At 38.9% G+C, this 19,460-nt stretch overlaps 1 long non-coding RNA gene across 4 annotated transcripts in view; it reads right to left on the bottom strand.

Moving 5' to 3' along the window:
* Positions 1–19,406, bottom strand: part of LOC123385431 — an 88,387-nt gene extending 68,981 nt beyond the window's left edge. For 2 of the 4 annotated variants that reach the window (XR_006597912.1, XR_006597911.1), the window contains exon 1: positions 19,287–19,406. This is a non-coding gene — a long non-coding RNA (uncharacterized LOC123385431). The remainder of the gene's footprint in view (positions 1–19,286) is intronic. The other 2 variants (XR_006597910.1, XR_006597909.1) reach the window with 2 other exon arrangements.
* Positions 19,407–19,460: the final 54 nt, after the last annotated feature.

Raw genomic sequence — 19,460 nt, forward strand, 5'->3', positions numbered from 1 at the left:
GAAGAGAAGATTTGAATGAGGAGATGACTGGTCCCATTCTAACCCTTTTGTGTTCCATACCCATGAAGAGATAATCAATGGAGAGTTAAGATCTAATTTGGGAGCTCAAAGAAGACAAAACCCTGGATATCCTTAGTGTGACTGTATCCCTGGAAGCCATGGATGTGGATGCTATCACCCAGGGAGACCATGTAAAGTAGGAGAGAGAATACAAGACTCCTGAACACATGGCATAGAAAAGTCAAGTAAGAAAAAGAAGGAATAAGTGTTAATGTATTTATTTAGAAAATTATCGGTGACTTTTGTGAGCAAAGGCATGACAAAGTGTAGCAGAGACATGGTGACATGGGACTGAATAACAAATTAGAGGTGAGAAAATATAAACAGTAAAAAAAAATTGTATTTTTTTTTTGAGAGAGAGAGACAGCAAGACAGAGTACAAGTGGGGGAGGGACAGAGTGAGAGGGAGACACAGAACCTGGAGCGGGATCCAGACACTGAGCTGTCAGCATAGAGCCCAACGCAGGGCTCGAACCCACGAATCGCAAGATCATGACCTGAGCCGAAGTCGGATGCTTAATCAACTGAGCCACCTAGGAGCCCTGAGAAAATATAAATATTCGGTATATAATGGTATTATTCTTTCAAGAAATTTGCTCAAGGTGAGAGACAGAATGGATTGTATTACATTGAGTTGTTTTTGTATATAGTGACATAATACATAAAAAACTTGGAAAATAAAGAAAAGCATAAAAAGCATATGTTACAGACTTTAGTAACAGTTCAGAAGAAATGGAGATAAGCATTTTACTCATGAGGAAGAGATGTTTATAAAAACCTGAAAAAGTAAATAATGGCAAATCTTTGGAGAAACCAATAGTCATTGTGAGGGATTTGTTTTAGGAAGAAAACACTTCATCCTGTGAAATGGGAAGTAAGCAAAAAAGGAAGCTGAGAGGACTTGTTAGTTTCTTCTCACTAGGAAGTAGAAGACAAGGCCCTCTGCCAAGAAAGACGGGGTGGGGGACTTGAGTTAAAGTGAGGTACTGAGTTGAAGATAGTGGTGGGAAGTGGGAAAGTGATCTTTCCAAGAACAAGGAATTCAAGGCTACATAAAAGGCTCAGTGGATATTGGAAATCATACATTTGTACAAACTCCAATCTGAAAAGTTTTTGAGATCTTTTTTTTTCAGCAGGCTTCCTAAGTCTTCAGGTAGGAGGAGAAAAGGTAAATGGATGAATAATGGAGAAATGTGGCTTCACATATGTGAGGTAATAGAAAAGATATATATTGGTCTCTGTCCCTCATTCCTGACACAGGGATCCTGAAACCTTGTAAGTTCCTAAGTGATAAGAGCACTAGGACCACCTTTTGTTCTAATATTTGGGTCTTTGACCCTGGTTCTTGACATAGGGTTCTCAAGTCCTTTGTAATTTCCTGGGTGATAAGAGTATCTTTTGTTCTTTTTCTTTCTTTTTTTTTTATAATATACATCCTTAATTTGTTTCACAGTCTGCTTAGAGTTAATATTTTATACTTCACATAAAATGTAAAAATCTGACAATTGTGTAAGTCCATGTACCACCCCAAACTTTATATTACAGTTGTCACATGTATTACAGTTTCTTATATTATAAATCTCCAATATGATATTACAGCTTTTTGTTTAAATATATATTTATTCTGTGCATATATAATATTAGAATATATATGAAATTGGGGGGATTTAAAAAAAATTTGTTCTAATAAAGTGACGCAGGATGACTCCTGAATGGGGTCTGTTCATAAAAACAAAAACAAAAACAAGCCAATGTTAGAAGCTTGGAACTTTCAGCCCCAGTCCCATTCTCCAGGGAGAGAAGAGGGACTAGACATTGAGTTAATAATTGATCCTGGCCACATAAGGGGTGTCCATAAAATGCTAATACTGTTTTTTTGGAGAGCTCCAAGTTGGTGAATATACCCATGTACCAGGAGAGTGGTGTACCTCACCTCTACAGGGATAGAAGCTGCTGAGCTCAGGACCCTCCCAGATCTCACCCTTTTTATCTCTTTGTCTGAGTGTTCATCTGTAACCTTTAATAAACGGATATACGTAAATGTTTCTCTGAGTTCTATGAGTTGTCCTGGAAAATAATCTAGTCCAAGAAGAAGATCATGGGAACCTCCAATCTGTTGCCAAGTTGGACAGAAGTTGTGGGTAATATGGAGACCTACTACTGGCGACTAGCAACTGAAGTGGAAGGCAGTCTTGAGAGACTGAGCCTCTACTGTGGAATCTGATTCTATCTCTGGGTGGGTAGTGCTAGAATTGAGTTAAATTGTAGGGCACAGAGCTAGCGTCCCAGAATTTCTTGGTGTGGGGAAAACATCTGGTGTCAAAAGAGGTTGCAGTGACAGAGTAAAGACAACACCCAGGAGCAGTGGGTTTTCCTACACAATATATCAGAACAAAAACACAAGTTGGTAAGACTTTGAGACACTGGGAAGGACTAGTTGAAATAATTTGACCACAGTATTTAAGCCATAAAGGGAAGAAGAAAAGCCAAAAGGGAACTGATCAAATGGAATTAAAGAGAACAATCTAAGACCTACTGGTCTCAGTTAATGAAAGAGCAGATTTAATAAAAGCAAATGAGAGTGAAAGGAGAGGAAGATTTGGTTGTGGAGGCGAATATCAAAGTTGTGTTTAGTTAACAATTCCAAGAAAGAATATTGATTAAATAGACAAAAGTAATTTGATTTAAAATGATTATGAAACTAAGCCTCATCTACGGGATGTACTGTTTCCTTTGGAAACTGAATTCTTCCAAGGTTATGGCAGGAATTGGAGGTAACACGGTAACTGACACAAATATTAAACTTCTGAAAGAGGGGGCACCTGGGTGGCTCAGTCAGTTGGGCATTTGATTCTTGGTTTTGGCCCACCAGGTCATGATCTCACAATTTGTAGGTTTGAGCCTCACATCGAGCTCTGCACTGACATCATGGCGCCTACTTGGAATTCTCTCTCTCTTCTTCTCTCTCTGCCCTTTCCCCAGTCATCACACATTCTCTCTCTCTCTCTCTCTCTCTCTCTCTCCCAAAATAAATAAGTAAACAATAAAAAAAAGAATAAAATCCTGAAAGAGTGTGTATCAGTGACATGAAGAACAGTGATGATTATATTGTTTACGGCCAGAAGGTGGTACAGCTGCACAATATGAATCTAAAAATAACTCTTTGTTTTTTAGAGAAATGTGAGACAGCAAAAATTCCAAAGTGGCAATGGAGAATGACATGAAAGTCTTCAAAATGCCTTTAAATACTTAGGAGTGGAGCAAGAAGAATGCTGTTAAATCAAAATAGCTTATTAATAAATATAACACTTTCAAATATGCTGGTTTTTATAACTCCAATGTTTCATTTTTTAAGGTATATTAGACATACGAAAAATAAAATAATTAGTAAATAAAAGTCCTTAAATTTAAATATGACACTAATGGAAGGTTTACTATCTTGTCAGGAAACAGATCTTTCTGGTGTTAAAATAGGGAGTCATCCTATTTGTTGACCAAAAAAAGTATGTGTGCATTTATTGTGAACATTTTATGTTAGCAATAGAAAAATATCCTCAAAACTCCATAAGGCTGCAACTTAAGAATACTGTACATTTCCGGGGCGCCTGGGTGGCTTAGTCAGTTGAGCGTTTGACTTTGGCTCAGGTCATGATCTCACGGTTCATGAGTTTGAGCCCCGCGTCGGGCTCTGTGCTGACAGCTCGAGGCCTGGAGCCTCCTTCAGATTCTGTGTCTCTCTCTCTCTCTGCTCCTCCCCTGCCCACACTCTGTCTCTCTCTCAAAAATAAATAAAGATTAAAAAAAAAATACCATACATTTCCAAATGACCTGGGGTGAGGTTGTTAAAAAACAAAAAACAAACAAACAAAAATATGGAATGACTTCCAGAAACTATTCATAAGAGCAGGTGGCTTTTTATTTCCAGAAGTTAACCATTTCACTTGTTATAGTCCCTTTGAAAGTCTTTAGGAAATGCAACTAGGGCTGTAGGAAAGAAGAAAACACGAGGCTATTAAGAACCATAAATGAGTGCCTACAGCTCAGAAAGAACTTTTCTGGCATATGTTTCCAGTCAGACAACAATTAACTAATGATTATACTTATGGATGGTTAAATTTCATAATAAAATGTTCAAAATATTAGAAAACTTCTGGAGTCACTCTTCAGGAAAAACATTTAAAAACACAAGCTAACACCAAAATGTTAACAGAGATTATCTCTAAATGGTGGGATTACAGGTGCTCTTTTCTGTAGTTTCCAAAATCTCTATAATGAACATCTATAGTTTCTAGAAGACATACCTTCACTTCTTTGGATTATTGACAACCTCTGATGCTAAATATACATTCTTTTTGCAATCCTTCTAAAATAAGTAATTAAAAGATGAAATATATATGTAGAAAATTTTTCCTGGGTTGATAGGTAGAAAATTTGGAAACATTCAGAAAAGAGCAAAAATTTTAATACATGGAGTTTTTTTTTCTTCCAATTCAGAAAAGTGGGAGTATGTAAAAAACAGCTCATGGTTAGGTCTTTAGTTCTCCCCTAAGTAATTATTCAGGACCCAGCACATCTTTCCTTCTCCCTCCAGGATGGACTCAATTTGCTCTGATCTTCCAGCTACCTGAAGCTCTACATTACCAGATGTAACACTAAATGTAGCACTTATCAATTTTGTGATTTTAAAGATAATGTGTTGGGGCGCCTGGGTGGCTCAGTCAGTTGGGTGACTGACTTCACTCAGGTAATGATTTCACAGATTGTGAGTTCAAGCCCCATGTCAGGCTCTGTGCTGACAGCTCAGAGCCTGAAGCCTGCTTTGGATTCTGTGTCTCCCTCTCTCTCTCTGCCCTTTTCCCACTCATGTTCTGTCTCTCTCCTTCAAAAATAAATTTAAAAAATTTTTAAAAATTTTTAAAAAAGATAATGTGTTAACAAAATGATACTTTCCTTTACAAAATACACATATAAATGGACCTGTAGTAACAAAGCCCTCTGTTCTTGCTAATTGGGAAAACAGTGCTTCTCATCATCTGCTCCCAGCCCTGAGTGCTGACCATTATCTTCAGAATCCCAGCCAGTGGAGGACTGTCTGAGTTGAAAAGATCCTCTGAAGGCCAACTGAACACCTTGCCCAGAGGAGCAAACCATCTGCAGGGTTAACTAACTCACTGAAAAACTGAAAAGAGGATACTTTTTGAGAAGCCTGAAGACATGCCACTCTTTCTGCCTAGAGATTGTGCCATTAACACATTAAGAAAGAGAAAACTCTGTGGCATTGACAGCACCAATCAGAACATTTCAAGAACTTTCTCAAGGAGTAGCCTACTATAGGGTGGAATTATTCTTTCAATTTCATTTCATGCTGAAATGCTTTTTCCTGCTCTGGGCCGCCAAAATACTAATTCTGTATAGACATACTTTTAACAATTTGACATAAGAATTGATAGTCTTCTCCTTCAAGAAGATGAGTGCCTTGGGGCACCTGGGTGGCTCAGTCGGTTACGTGTCTGACTTCGGCTCAGGTCATGATCTCCTCATTCATGGGTTTGAGACCCTCGTCAGGCCCTGTGCTGACGGGCCCAGCTCAGAGCCTGGAGCCTGCTTCTGTGTCTCCCTCTGTCTCTGTCCCTCCCCTGCTCGTGCTCGCTCTCTCTCTCTCTCTCTCTCTCTCAAAAATAAACATTAAAAAAAATAGTGCCTTGCTGTTGTGTGCATGTGTAAAGGAAAACTGTGGATTTGTATAACCGTTGTCTTTAATATCACTTCCAAAGTAGCAACACCTCATTGCTTGGCAGGTGCTCAGCATTTGATTTTGTTGACCCTTGTAAAGGATAGAAAGGAGAATTGAAAAAAACTTTGAAAGTCTAGATTAATCTATATTATAACTGAAGAACATATGATGGACAGTTTAAGAGAACAAAAGCAGGTAGGAGGTACTCAGCCTAACATAAATTGAATGTGGAGATAGTTTTGGAGGCTAGGGAAGAGACATTCCCCCAGCAGCTTGTATTCCTGGTGAGATCGTTGGAAAGAAATGGGGAAAGAGGCTTTGAAGTTACTTTCCATGTGATGTGAACATAAACCTCTTTTGACACTGGGTTGAGCCACTGCAGTAAAGATTTAAATTGCTTTTCAGTTATTTTGGATTTAAGATTTGTGTGTTTTTGGCTAAAACAGTATGTGTAAACTTACTCAAAGGCTGCCTGGCTTTGTGCAGGTGAAATGAAACCATCAACTGGGAAAGGTTTTCCATTAATCTGAGATACTAAACATTAAGAGAAGGTGTCATCCTACAGATAATGACTATGTCTACATTTCTGATAAGCAATTTCCCAACCAAGAGTTTTAGCGTGTGGATCTGGGGGCAGATGCAATGGTGAAAATGTCCTGAGCAAATATAACAGATGACATAGTGGTGGAGGCAACTTGCCAGAAGGAGCAGAGTGCGTCCGCACAGCCTCGATGGCAATTGAGCATTACACTGAAGCTGAACGATGACATCCAAAGGAGAAGACGGATGGAGATAAAACACAGTGCGGTACTGCCTTTCTGGGAAGCAACCAGGCTCTGTTTTGGTACAGTGAGTTCCACATTTTTTTTTTTTTGTGAGTTCCACTTTTTAATTGTTTTTAATTAATCCTGATTCTCCCCTGCTGTCCTGTTGGCATCTTTTAAAACTAACAGATAGTTAATTTCCACCATTTATTTTTCCTTTGTCCTTGTAAAAAGCAGTTAACCATTTTCTCTCATCTTTACTAATGAAACATTCAAATCACAGCTGATGTTGTCAAATGCCCTTCTTCCATGGTCTTGAGGTAAGCAGTTCAGTAACTCCTCAGGAAGTGACATTTATATTCTCAGACCCCTAACCTTTAACTTACTTGTTGCCCATTTCCTCCACCACACAAATGAAACCTGTAATTTTTACACACAATTATTGACGACCTGAGTCCAAATGAAGAGCAGATTCATTCATTTCTCTACATCCAAATAAGTTATGTAGAAAGGCTTTTCTAAACTTCACCAAAAGAGTTACACTTCTGCTTTTTTCCAAAAGGTATAATGTTCTGGTAAGAATCTTGTTGGAATTATCAAAGGTCACTACTGGTAAGACCATTAAAACAAAAGACCCTTATTCAAGGACCTCAGCTTTGCCTGACAAAGTGAAAATAAAAGAAATATTTCTAAAGAAGGGAGAAAATCAAATGAAAGTCATTCCAAAGAGCACCATATGGCCCACAAGATGAGGGTATGGAAGGCTCATGTGCTGAGGGAAACACACAGATTCTGGAAATCAAAAATGAACCCCCCCCCCCAACAAAGTAGGTCATCCCTCATAACCAGATTCCAAGACCAAATTTCTGTTGCATTAACATCTTATACTTCTAATTTAGTCTACCTCTGTTGACAGAAATGTGTCTTTTAAAAGTGAATTCAATTCTCATCTCAGCATGGTTCATATTTGTGGTAAAACTAAATGGCTTCATCTCAAGGGTGATGTTGTAGAGCATATGTTACTCAATTATAACATCATCTGATTTGAACAAAACAGAGAGAGAGAGATACATCTGAACTCAGTTTAAAAGCATTTAGATGCAAAATTTCTATCCTTTACAAATCTAGCTAGCATTGTCATAAAAGTTGAATGAAGTTTAAGAAGTAGGAAAGAACTTTTCTAGCTTCCTTCAGGGCAAGGCTTCTCAAATTTGGTACTATCGGCATTTTAGGCTAACTCTCTTTTCTTAAAAAATAGATTTTTAGAGTAGTTTTAAGTTTACAGTAAAACTGAGCAGAAAGTACAGACAGTTCCCATATATCCTTTGCCTACCATAATCTCTTTTTTGTAGGGAGCTGTTGTGTGCACTGTAAAATGTTTAGCTGGCCTCCCTGGCCTCTAAACTCTAGACACCAGTCACATCCCCCAATTGTGACAAACAAAAATGCCACTAGACATTGCCAAATGTCTCCTGGTGGGCAAATTCATCCTTGGTTAAAAACTACTGTTTCAGAGTTTGGCCTTACTCCTAGAGGAAAAATAGGAACTAGATTCTGTCAAGTTTCTTAAGAAGTATCATTTTTTTAAGTTTATTATTTTCAGAAAGAGAGAGAGAGAATGGGGGAGGGGAAGAGAGAGGGAGAGAGAATCCCAAGCAGGTTCTGCACGGTCAGCGTGAAGCCTGATGCAGGGCTCAAACTCATGAAACTGCAAGATCATGACCTAAGCCAAATCTGAGAGTCAGACACTTAACCAACTGAGCCACCCAGGAACCCAAGAAACATCATTTTTGAGCCCTGTTTCACTCAGACAGAAGAACTTAGCTAGACATTTTACAAGAATTTAATCTCTTCAGATAAAGCCACTACAAACTCATTCATAAATATTTCAGAAAGATAAGACACTTGGGGTAAAGGAGAAGGGATTGGGAGGAGGAGGCCAGAGATATTCCTTAAGAAAGACCTTGCACACGGAGGTAATCTAGGGTCTTTCTCGAGCCTGACATGTCCAGATGCTCAATATATTGGAAAGAATTATTAAAGAATTGATCAGATTCAGGGCTTTGATTCACAGGAACAGAGCTTATAATTGATTATTAAATAGAACAACCACAACTATTTGTTAATTTACAATGAGAAACCTCACTGTGAAAGAACTAAAATACACATTGGCTGTAACTGCACAGTCTCCTCAAGTAGGTTAGCTGTATGGAAACTGAATTGTTGGAGGGTGCTTCGTGAGCATAGAGTCAAAACAGGGGAAGTACATTTGTAATCTGACAATGTAAAGGGCATCTGGGTTTCCTTAGCCTGAAATGCCCATCTGCACATTGGGATCCTTCCTTCTGCTCTGGGGTAGCTCTGGGGTAGTCATGTCTGAATCAGTGCTCCCACAGGTGAATGGGCCAAAGAAACATGAGAAAAACTTTGTTTTTAATTTTTTTAATGTTTAATCATTTTTGAGGGACAGAGACAGAGTGTGAGCAGGGGAGGGGCAGAGAGAGAAGGAGACACAGAAGACACAGAATCTGAAGCAAGCTCTAGGCTCTGAGCTGTCAGCACAGAGCCTGACATAGGGCTTGAACCTAAGAGCAGTGAGATCATGACCTGAGCCGAAGTTGGACACTTAACTAACCGAGCCACCAGTCACCTCCACAAAACTTTTTAAACTTCAGATTCATGGGGGTGCTTGGGGAGCTCAGTCGGCTGAGCATCTGACTCTTGATTTCAACTCAGTTCACAATGCCAGGGTTGTGGATTGATTCCACAACCCCGTGTCAGGCTCCACACTGAGCATGGAGCTTGCTTAACACTCACTCTATCTCTTTCTCTCTCTCTCTCCCCCCCGCCCACCCCCTGCCCTTCCCCTGTTCACACATTTCCACACACTCCCTCTAAATAAATTAAAAATAAAAATTTTAAAAATTCAGATTCATAGACTCCTCTTTCAGAGATTCTTATTTAGTAGGACTGAAATGGGGCCTGCTCACCAGCATTTTAAACAAGTGTCCCAGATGCTTAAGAAACACTGAACTGTGGTCGTCTTTCAATCTGCCTATTTGCCTCTACTTCCACAGGGTTCTGATTGATGCTGCTCTGGTTAACACTGTCTTCCTCTTGGCCTGTTAACAGAGGGCTGTAGGCCTGTAACCTACTTCGGAGGTTGCAGTAAAGCCTGTCAGCCTGGACAACTCTGTCTCTGTAGGTGATGATGAATCCATGGGTATTGATTTCCCTTAAAAGTGTCAGCATATCTCTCTCTCTTATCCCCTTATTGGGAATGGAGAGTAGAAAGTAGAGATACTATAGTTTCAATCCCATGTGACATCTATAAATACTAAAAACAATGTTTTCCAAAAAATATTGAAGATAATTAACTTCAGGAAAGGATAGTCCTCTCTTTTAAGCAGATTGAGACATTTAAGTGTTAATTTCAAGTTATTGATATTAGTGATATTATGTTGCAGACTAGGAGTCTGGAGTTCTCTCTTGTCTAGCAAGAAAGTGGATGCAGAATTAAATACCAGAGGGGCTAATGTCCGGGAGAAGACAAGAGCCCCAAGCAAGGGTTTTGTCTCCATATTTACTGAGCCCACAAGATATTACCCACGTGGTGAACATGAAGAAAACAAGATCTTACACAAGTGGTAAACATGAAGAAAACAATCAGCTAGCAATCATTAACTTGTATAAGAAGCAAAGGGTCGGGGGGGGGGAGCGGCAAGTGATGTTTGTGATCAAGGTCATTGGTGTCAGATGGAAAGTAATTTCCTACACGTGATATAACAAGTTACTTGTGATTCCATTACAATATCTTGCTAGCTAACCTCAGGTGCTTTCACCCCATGATGATGGCTTTTCCACCCTAAGCTTTTTTTTTAATGCATTTATGTAAGTAGAACCTATTTCCCCACAATATTATAAAATAGGATGGCAGAATCTTACATACTAAAAGTCACCCCCATTTTTATCCTAGTCACCCAATCACTAAATGGAATTTCTTGTTCTTCACATTAAAGACTCATCTGTCTATTCATTCTAGAAACATTTATTGGTTATGTAGCAGCTGCAATTTTTAGTTTTTGAGTCATAAAATCTCTTCTAATTCTTGCACAGAATTAAAAGACTGGGACTGAGGTGGGAGCAGAGAAACAAGGAAAGGGTCTCTGGGTTTGAAGAGAAAGACACAAACTCTAACAGATAAGGATGTGGTGTGGGAGGAGAAGGGCAGCATGCAAGGTTTCTCACACGATGTTACACCTGAACTGACTAGAAAGGGTAAAGAGAAGCTTGCCAAGGCCAAGCAAGGAGAAGATGACATGCTAATGAGTGAAATGGGAAGTGCAAAGACAGAGTGGTGTGAGAGAGCCTGGAGCATCCTGAGATCTCTGTTACTGGTTTGGCTGGAGTATGGGGTACATAAGGGATGTGGGATGTAATGGGAGGCAAGCAGGAGTCACTCCATGAAGGATCTTATGCTGAGGAATTTTGATTCTATAGATCAATGTGAGGACGAGTCCTCAGATGCTTAAAAGCAAAGGAAATGACATTACACCGTGTATGATTAAGAGAAAAAAAGGTTTCCTAGAGTGAGACTTGAGAAGAGGCTAAAAGTTTGGCATGAGGAAAGAGCATAACCAAGGAGAAGGCACAGAACTGTCCAGCAGCACTGAGCATCTTGCTTCAGTTTTAAAAACTGTAATGCTCTGAACAATCAATATGCTTTGGGGACTTTTTTGGCAGTGCTCAGAAGTCCAGCTGCATAGCAGAGAAAGATTATGGTTGAATTAATTCACAGTGGTCATGTGTAATTTTTCTAGATCAGGGAGTCAGTATTTTTAGGTTTGAACAAGACATGTGGTAGAAGGTAATGGACAGGAAGGGGAAGGAAGGGTCAAATACATAAGGGCTTAATGAATTTGAGGAACATGTTTGTAATAGTAATGAAGAAGTAAAAAAGAAATAGGGAGATTGGTTGTAATAAAGAGTAGACTACTGAAGAATAACATTTAAGAAACAGACCAATTGTAGGTCATGAGTTAATACTGTGTACGAGCATATAGGAAGTCTGTGTGATAGATACCTTTTCAGTTATCTTCCTCATCTACCACTCATCCCTCCCTTCTCGTTTTTAATTGAAATATTGACATACAACGGTACACATGGTAATCAGTTCAGATATACAACATAGAGATTCGACAACTCTAAGTTATGCTGTGCTCATCACAAATGTAGCTACCATCTGTCACCATACAACACTATTACAATACTATTGACTATATTCCCTATGCTCTATTTTTCATCGGCATGACTTATTCATTCCATAAATGGAATTCTATACCTTCCACTTCCCCTCACCCATTTTGCCAATCCTCCCACCCCCTTTCCTCTGGCAACCACCAGTTTGTTCTCGGCATTTATGGGTCTGTTTCTGCTTTGTTCATTTTGTTTCTCAGATTCCACAGATAAGTAAAATCATATGATATTTGTCTTTCTCTGACTTATTTCACTTAACAGCCTCTAGTTCCATCCATGTTGTTGCAAATGGAAAAATCTCATTTTTTATAAGTGAGTAATATCCCATATTATACATATATCACTTATCTTTTATTCATCTCTCGATGGACCCCTAGGTTGCTTCCATATCTTGACTATTGTAAGTAATGCTGCAAAAAACATAGGGTAGCATATATACCTTTACACGTTAGTGTTTTTGTTTTCTTTGGGGAAATACCCAGTAGTGGAATTACTGTATTTTATAGTATTTCTATTTTTAATTTTTTGAAATTAAAAAATTTCCACAGTGGCATCAATTTACATTCCCACCAACAGTGCACAAGGGTTCATTTTCCTCCACGTCCTCACCAACACTTGTAATTTCTTGTGCTTTTGTTACTAGTCATTCTGACTGGTGAAAGGTAATATCTCATTGTGGTTTTGATTTACACTTCCCTGATAATCAGTGATGTTGAGCATCTTTTCATCTGTCTGCTGGCTATCTGTATGTCTTCTTTGGAAAAATGTCTATTTGAGTCCTCTGCCCATTTTTTAATTGGATTATTTTTTTGGTGTTGTATTGTATAAGTTATTTATTTGTGGATATTAACCCCTTATTGGATATGTCATTTGCAAATATCTTCTCCCATTCTGTAGGTTGCCTTTTCATTTTGATGGTTTCCTTTGCTGGGAAAAAGCTTTTTATTTTAGTGTGGTCCCAATGCTTACATTTGCTTTTGTTTCCCTTGCCTGAGGAGACATATCTAGAAAAATGATGCTAAGGCTGCTACCAAAGTGATTACTGCCTATGTTTTCTTCTAGGACTTTTATGATTACAGGTGTCACATTCAGGTCTTAAATCTAGTTTGAGTCTATTTTTGTGTATGGTATAAGAAAGTGGTCCAAATTCATTCTTTTGCATGTAGGTATTAAGTTTTCCCAGCACCATTTATTGAAGAGATTCCTTTTGCCATTGTATATTCTTGTCTCCTTTGTCGTAGATTGACTATATAAGCATGGGTTTATTTCTGGATTCTATATCCTTTTCTATTGATCTATATGTCTATGTTTGTACTACTACAGTATTGTTTTGATTATTACAGATTGTTACTTTTTCTTGAAATCTGGGACTGTGATACCTCCAGCTTTGCTCTTCTTTCTCAAGATTGCTTTGGGTATTCAGGAACTTTTGTGGCTCCATAAAAATGTTAGTATTACTTTCTCTAGCCAACTGAAAAATGCTGTTGGCATTTTGATAGAGGGTTCACTGAATCTATATATTGCTTTGGGTAGTATGGACATTTTAACATTAGTTGTTCCAACTGATAAGCATGGAATATCTTTTCCATTTGTTTGGGTCACCTTCAATTTCTGTCAACAATGCTTTATAGTTTTCAGTGTATAGATCATTCACGTCCTTGGTAAAAAGTATTTCATTCTTTTTAGTATAATTATAAATGGAATTGTTTTCTTAATTTCTCTTTCTGCTATTCTGTTATTAGACTCACTCTCTTCTCTTACCACTGAAACCACAGTGGATAGGATGGAGGACCCTGTGTTCATATTGTGGCAACCCTGACTAACTGGACTCATCAGTTTTTCGCTCTTGGGGATCTAAAATCAGAATATTACTCACTCTTTTTTGTTTGAACACTGGTGCTGTAATGCACCATCGTCTTTGCCAGTGCCTAACTCAGCAGAGAAAACCGACAGAGAGTAGAGAGAGAGAAAGAGAGAGAGAGAGAGAGAGAGAAAGAGAGAGAGAGAGAGAGAGAAAGAGAGAGAGAGAGAGAGGGGAGGGGAGGGGAGGAGAGAGAGGAAACATGCAGAAAGAAACAAATGAGAACCCTTATACCCATAAGAGAGAAAATCTATTTTTCCAAACGGCTTCCCAGTTCTCAGGCTCTTTCCTTGGATGTTCTTGGTACAATTGGTTTTCCTAAGCTTGCCCTCCTTAGGGGAAGAAAAGCTCATCCACACTCAAACAGTTTAAATCTAAACATTATTCACTTATCAGACTGGCTAAAATGTTACTGTTCAGTAGTTGCTTTGGTGAGTAGAGAAAAAGTAAAATAAAAGGTAGAGAAAATATAAGAAAAATACTCTCATATTCATTTGCAATATGAATGGGAACCATCTTTTTGAAGGACAATTTGATAATATCTTGTAAATATTCATATATACATTCCTTTGACTCAGAGATTACATCTTACATATTTTTAATAGTACACAAAATTTTCTGTATGTATAATTCTATTCATTGAAATATTGTTTGTGGGGCGCCTGGGTGGCGCAGTCGGTTAAGCGTCCGACTTCAGCTCGGGTCACGATCTCGCGGTCCGTGAGTTCGAGCCCCGCGTCGGGCTCTGGGCTGATGGCTCGGAGTCTGGATCCGGTTTCCGATTCTGTGTCTCCCTCTCTCTCTGCCCCTCCCCCGTTCATGCTCTGTCTCTCTCTGTCCCAAAAAATAAATAAATGTTGAAAAAAAATTTAAAAAAAAATAAAAAAAATATTGTTTGTAATAGAAAAAAAAAGTTAGAAATGTGGTACATGTCCACAAATGAATTACTTAGTTACATTATGATATATTTATATTCTTACTATACAGCCTTCACATGGGATGGGATAGATCTATATTTGCTGATGTAGAAGTTTTCTAAGAAACATTGAATGAAAAGGCAAGGTATCAAAGAGTTTGAATACTCTAATTCCATTTGTGTGTATTTTAAAACTATATATTTTTATATGCAGATATGCTCATAATATTTTCTGACTGGATACACAAGAAAGTGATTAATTTGTGACAGATTTGAGTGGGCTCAAGGAGAAAGGAAACTTTCTTTTCATTCTATGCCTCCTTTCTGCACTGTTAGTTTCCATTTGTTTTGTTTTGTTTTCAGCATGTCCATATGTTGCTTTGGTTTAAAGAATAAAATCAACTTGCTCTCAGGAACAAATCAAATATGGATCATGTATACCAGGGTTACTCAAAGTACTGGTCTATGACAAGTTCAGGTGCTTATGTCAAAATGTAAATGAACACATTGCTTCTCCAGCAAAATAGTCTCCCTGAAAAATAATAACGTCAGCAGAACTGAACAGTATGCTCAGTGATGCAGTCGATTTACATTCCAAGGCAAGCTTTTCATCCTTCACTGGTTGGCAACAAAAAGTTCTTGTGTGGTTTTCAATCATACACTGAATAACACTAACGTATACTTTTAAATGATTTTAGGAGAAATTTTCACCTCTCCCAAGCATATTTGTACGTCCTAAGCATATGGTTAAGGTATTTCCTTGGGCAGAATTCTTGGTTTTTAAAAAATTTGTTTAATGATTATTTTTGACAGAGAGAGAGACAAAATGTGAGCTGGGGAGGGAAACACAGAATCCGAAGCAGGCTCCAGGCTCTGAGCTGTCAGCACAGAGCCCAACATGGGGCAAGAACTCATGAACCACCAGATCATGACCTGAGCTGAAGTCAGCTGCTTAACCAATTGAGCTACCCAGGTGTCCCCAGGATACCTTTCTTAAGGCCCCTGGTCCACACAGGCATTCAGGGACCGAGGCTGACAGAGGCTCTGTCATCTTTAACATGTGGCTTTAATTGTAGCACTATGTGCCAACATTGGCAAGAACCAGGATACAGTTCTCCCTAGATTCAACAGCGCCTGGGATACGCAGTCCCAAAGTAGACGGCTTCTTCCTAACAACAATCTGACACTATGGAAGAGAAGGGTGAATCTTTTGGCTATCCCTGTCACAACAATCTGCATTATCTGTTCCAGCACTAAAATGTAAATCAAATAGCAATCAAATATGCTTTTTATCAAATATTCATTGATATAATAAGGGGTTAAAATTCTGACCATTAACTTTAAATACATCTTTTCATATATGTAAGTACATGCCTTCCTTACCAGACTATGAATGGCAATCTATATTAAAACACTTTCTAAAATATATTTAACTTGAAAATACAGGGTGACCTGGTAACTATCTGGTGATTTAATGTGATGCAGTAACCTAACCTACTATGGTGGTAGGCCTTTTTGGTTGCTTCCCCAGACTACTCTGCAAATAGCTCACCTACCCAAGCGGATGCATCCTGGAAGTGATGCTTAAATTCCATAACCCAAACTCTTTTTTTTTTAATTTATTTTGAGAGAGCACGAGTAGGGGAGAGGCAGAGAGAGAATCCCAAGCAGGCTCCCCACTATCAGTGCAGAGCCCGATGTGGGGCTTGAACCCACGAACTGTGGATCATGACCTGAGCCAAAACCAAGAGAGGGACACTTAACTGACTGAGCCAGCCAGGTGCCCTCATAACCCAAGCTTTTGCCAATTGTCTGAGGTGAACCTGAAAAACCTGGGCTAATCAGGGATACAAGAACTAGTTAATGTCTGCCAGGCTCTCAACCACAAAATGATGTAGTGGTGGGCCTGAGTGGCTATACTGGCCCCAGAGAAGAAAGGTATCACACAGAGAAGTGAAGATGAGAAAGCATGTGGCCCTAGAGAGTGAGAGTCACTGAGAAAGTAGTGACTACATTCTGATGGCTTTCCAATCCCTCTGAGGTTTCCTTGTACTCCTATCTTTATGATTAATTGACCCTTTGTTTTTCTTTAAAAGTTAGTTTGACAGGGTTTGTTATTTGAAACAGCTGTAGGACAACTGTCTCAGTCACCCTTACAAATTTCTTGCTTCTATAGATTAGGGTGTGAAGGGAAATCTTCCTTTGGCCCACAGAACTCAGAGGTCTACAACTTTTTAAGGTAGACTTGACCTAGGGACACCGTTGTATGTTGGTTTGATATAATTTCCACTCCATTTGTTTATAGCAAAAATGAAACTGTTTTTTAAGAGTGAAGTTGTTTTGATATGAGTGAGGTAAGCTGTGACAGGATATCATCATCTCATCTGTTGTCACTGATAAGAACTCAGTAGTTCAGCTGCTAAGGGGCCCCACTGGGGCTTATCAGTAAAAACACATGAAACAGCAACTATGGCGAGGGAGGGCACATTCAGACTATAAATACCAAAAGTTTGTAAGGACTACCTAAGAGTATTTGGCCTGGATGAGGGGACTCTTTGCTGATCTAAACAGTTCTCTGAAGGCCTTGGGGCAATTAGCTCCCACCACAGTAAGGCAGTAGTAAAAATCATGCAGTGGCCCCCACAAAGGAAATCCTCTTGCCTGTCAACACCCCATACCATCCTTGCTTAGCACTGTGATCCAGCAACAGGAGACTTTTACTCTGGCAGCTGAACATCAGTTCTCAGTCAGCTAAGCCATCTTTTTGAAGTACCAACACCTATATAGGTACACCTCAACTAAATTTGGACTTTACTCCTTTCATCTCCCTTTGCCTGGAAGAAGAATGTGATTAATCTATCACTGGCTTAGAATATGTTACTCCTATATAAAGCTCATTAAGAGACATTATCCTGTACGGTAGTGGCTTGTGAAATTATAATTCCCACAGTGAACTGGTGTTAAATAAATTGCTGGCAAAGATGAAACTCAGTCTCTGAGCATTAATTTGCCTCCCCAAACACAACAGCCACCAAATCTATTTTTTGAGCAAAAAATACAGATGGGTCTGCTCCCATGTTTTGCTCATGCAGACATCTCTTGCAAGAATAGGCGAAAGGCACAAAACAACTGCTAATTTGTTTTTAATAACAGATTTTTTACTTTCTTATATGTCTATCTCATATAGCACTAGTAGCCTCACTTTGTACTTTGTATACCTGACTTTATGAAAGATACACTGGACTTTAAATTGCATGAGCTTGTCTAATGTGTGCTGTATTTTTTACCTTGTGGCTCTTCACCAATTGTGGATTCATAATAAAAAGTCCTCAAAGCTTTTGCTTGAAAGATAGCCAAACTCAATTTGCTGATTTTGATCCTGAAACCATAACACCAGACATATTATCCTCTTGGGCCCACGTTTACAAAAGTATACAATCGTGTGAACAGCAGTAATTTCAATTTAGTCATTGTCAAGGATCAATTCTTTTATACAATCTTAAAGTACTGAGCATATTTTTCTTTAATTCACTTGCCTATCCAGATGAGTATTGTCTAAGTGGTTTCATAGGAAATACATTTATTCTTACTCCAAAAATGCATCCAATGATCAAGAGGAACATCAGTCTTGTGGCTTTGTAGTTTGTCTCTACTACACTAAAAAATATTTCCTCCCTAATTCATTCAGCTGAGCACCTTGTTCCTTTCCTACTTTGAATTCCAGCAGGCCTTCCTGTGGCCCGAGGGAACTTGAGAAGGAAGGTGTAAGCTTTGGGGACAGGTTGAAGTCAGATCCTCTGATTAGGTCTGAGGAAAGGGTCCATGAGGAGGTTTGATTGGCCTCTTTGCTGATTCCTAGCCTGAGATTAAGGTGCTAAGGTGTGAATTTGGAAAAAAGACTTACCAGACATTTTTTAATGAGCATAATTTAAAAAATGTGTTGAGTTCGTACTCGTCCTTCCCATATTTCCCCATTTATCTACCATTCATGAAAACTATGGTGTTTAAATATCTTTTCCCAAGAGAATTTGAGTTTTTGTTAAAAATTTGAGGAAATCAGAGGTTTCTGGGTAAGGGCAAAGTCCCAGAAAAGTTAGTCTACTTTAGCCACTAGCTCATTGATTTTCATGGTGTAATAAGATTGCGGTTGTTCAGTGTTCTTAGGTGACTTTTTTTCTTCAATAGCAGGAAATATCAACCAAGGAGAAAGATTTTTTTTTCTCAGTGGGACTTTATATGAATCTATAAAATCCAGCCTGTTTCTATGGTCTCATCTTACCCACATCCGTTGGCTCTCCCTGTCTCTATCTCTTCTCTCTAGTTTCTTCTATCTACTCTTAAACCAATTATTACAAACTTCTTTTCCTTTTCAGTCTTTTGTAATGCCCCCTGTCTTATACCTGCAGAGCTGCAGCCACATAAAGTATGCCCAAATAAAATTTGTTTATTCTAATGAAAACTTGAATTGCAGACTGTCGTTTGCTCTCAAGCTCATTCTAAGTGGCATTTACTCTGGATTTCTTTCTCCGTTTAAAGGGCGATCTTCCCAGATCTCTAGTCCTTTATACTTTATTGCTCTGTAAAATGGCCCGTTTTATTTAAACTTAATAGCAAATCTCTTAGCGACCACTTAAATGTGGCAGTTATGTGCTTAAGTATTGTTTTCTTATATATGTGTTAAAACAAAATCCTAACCTTTTTTTCCTTTTCTTCCCTTGAGCCAAACTCACCGGCACCAGGATCCCTTCCGAACTTCCAAAGCGCCACACCCGCACTGGGCTTGGGAGGGTGAAGATCCAAGCCACGTGGCTGGGGCCTTGGGGGAGGTACTTCCGGTTCTGCCTTTGTTCTTTGGCAGCCAGCTGCTTC

The sequence above is a fragment of the Felis catus genome, chromosome B2 (genome assembly GCF_018350175.1).
Source record: "Felis catus isolate Fca126 chromosome B2, F.catus_Fca126_mat1.0, whole genome shotgun sequence".
Lineage (NCBI taxonomy): Eukaryota > Metazoa > Chordata > Mammalia > Carnivora > Felidae > Felis > Felis catus.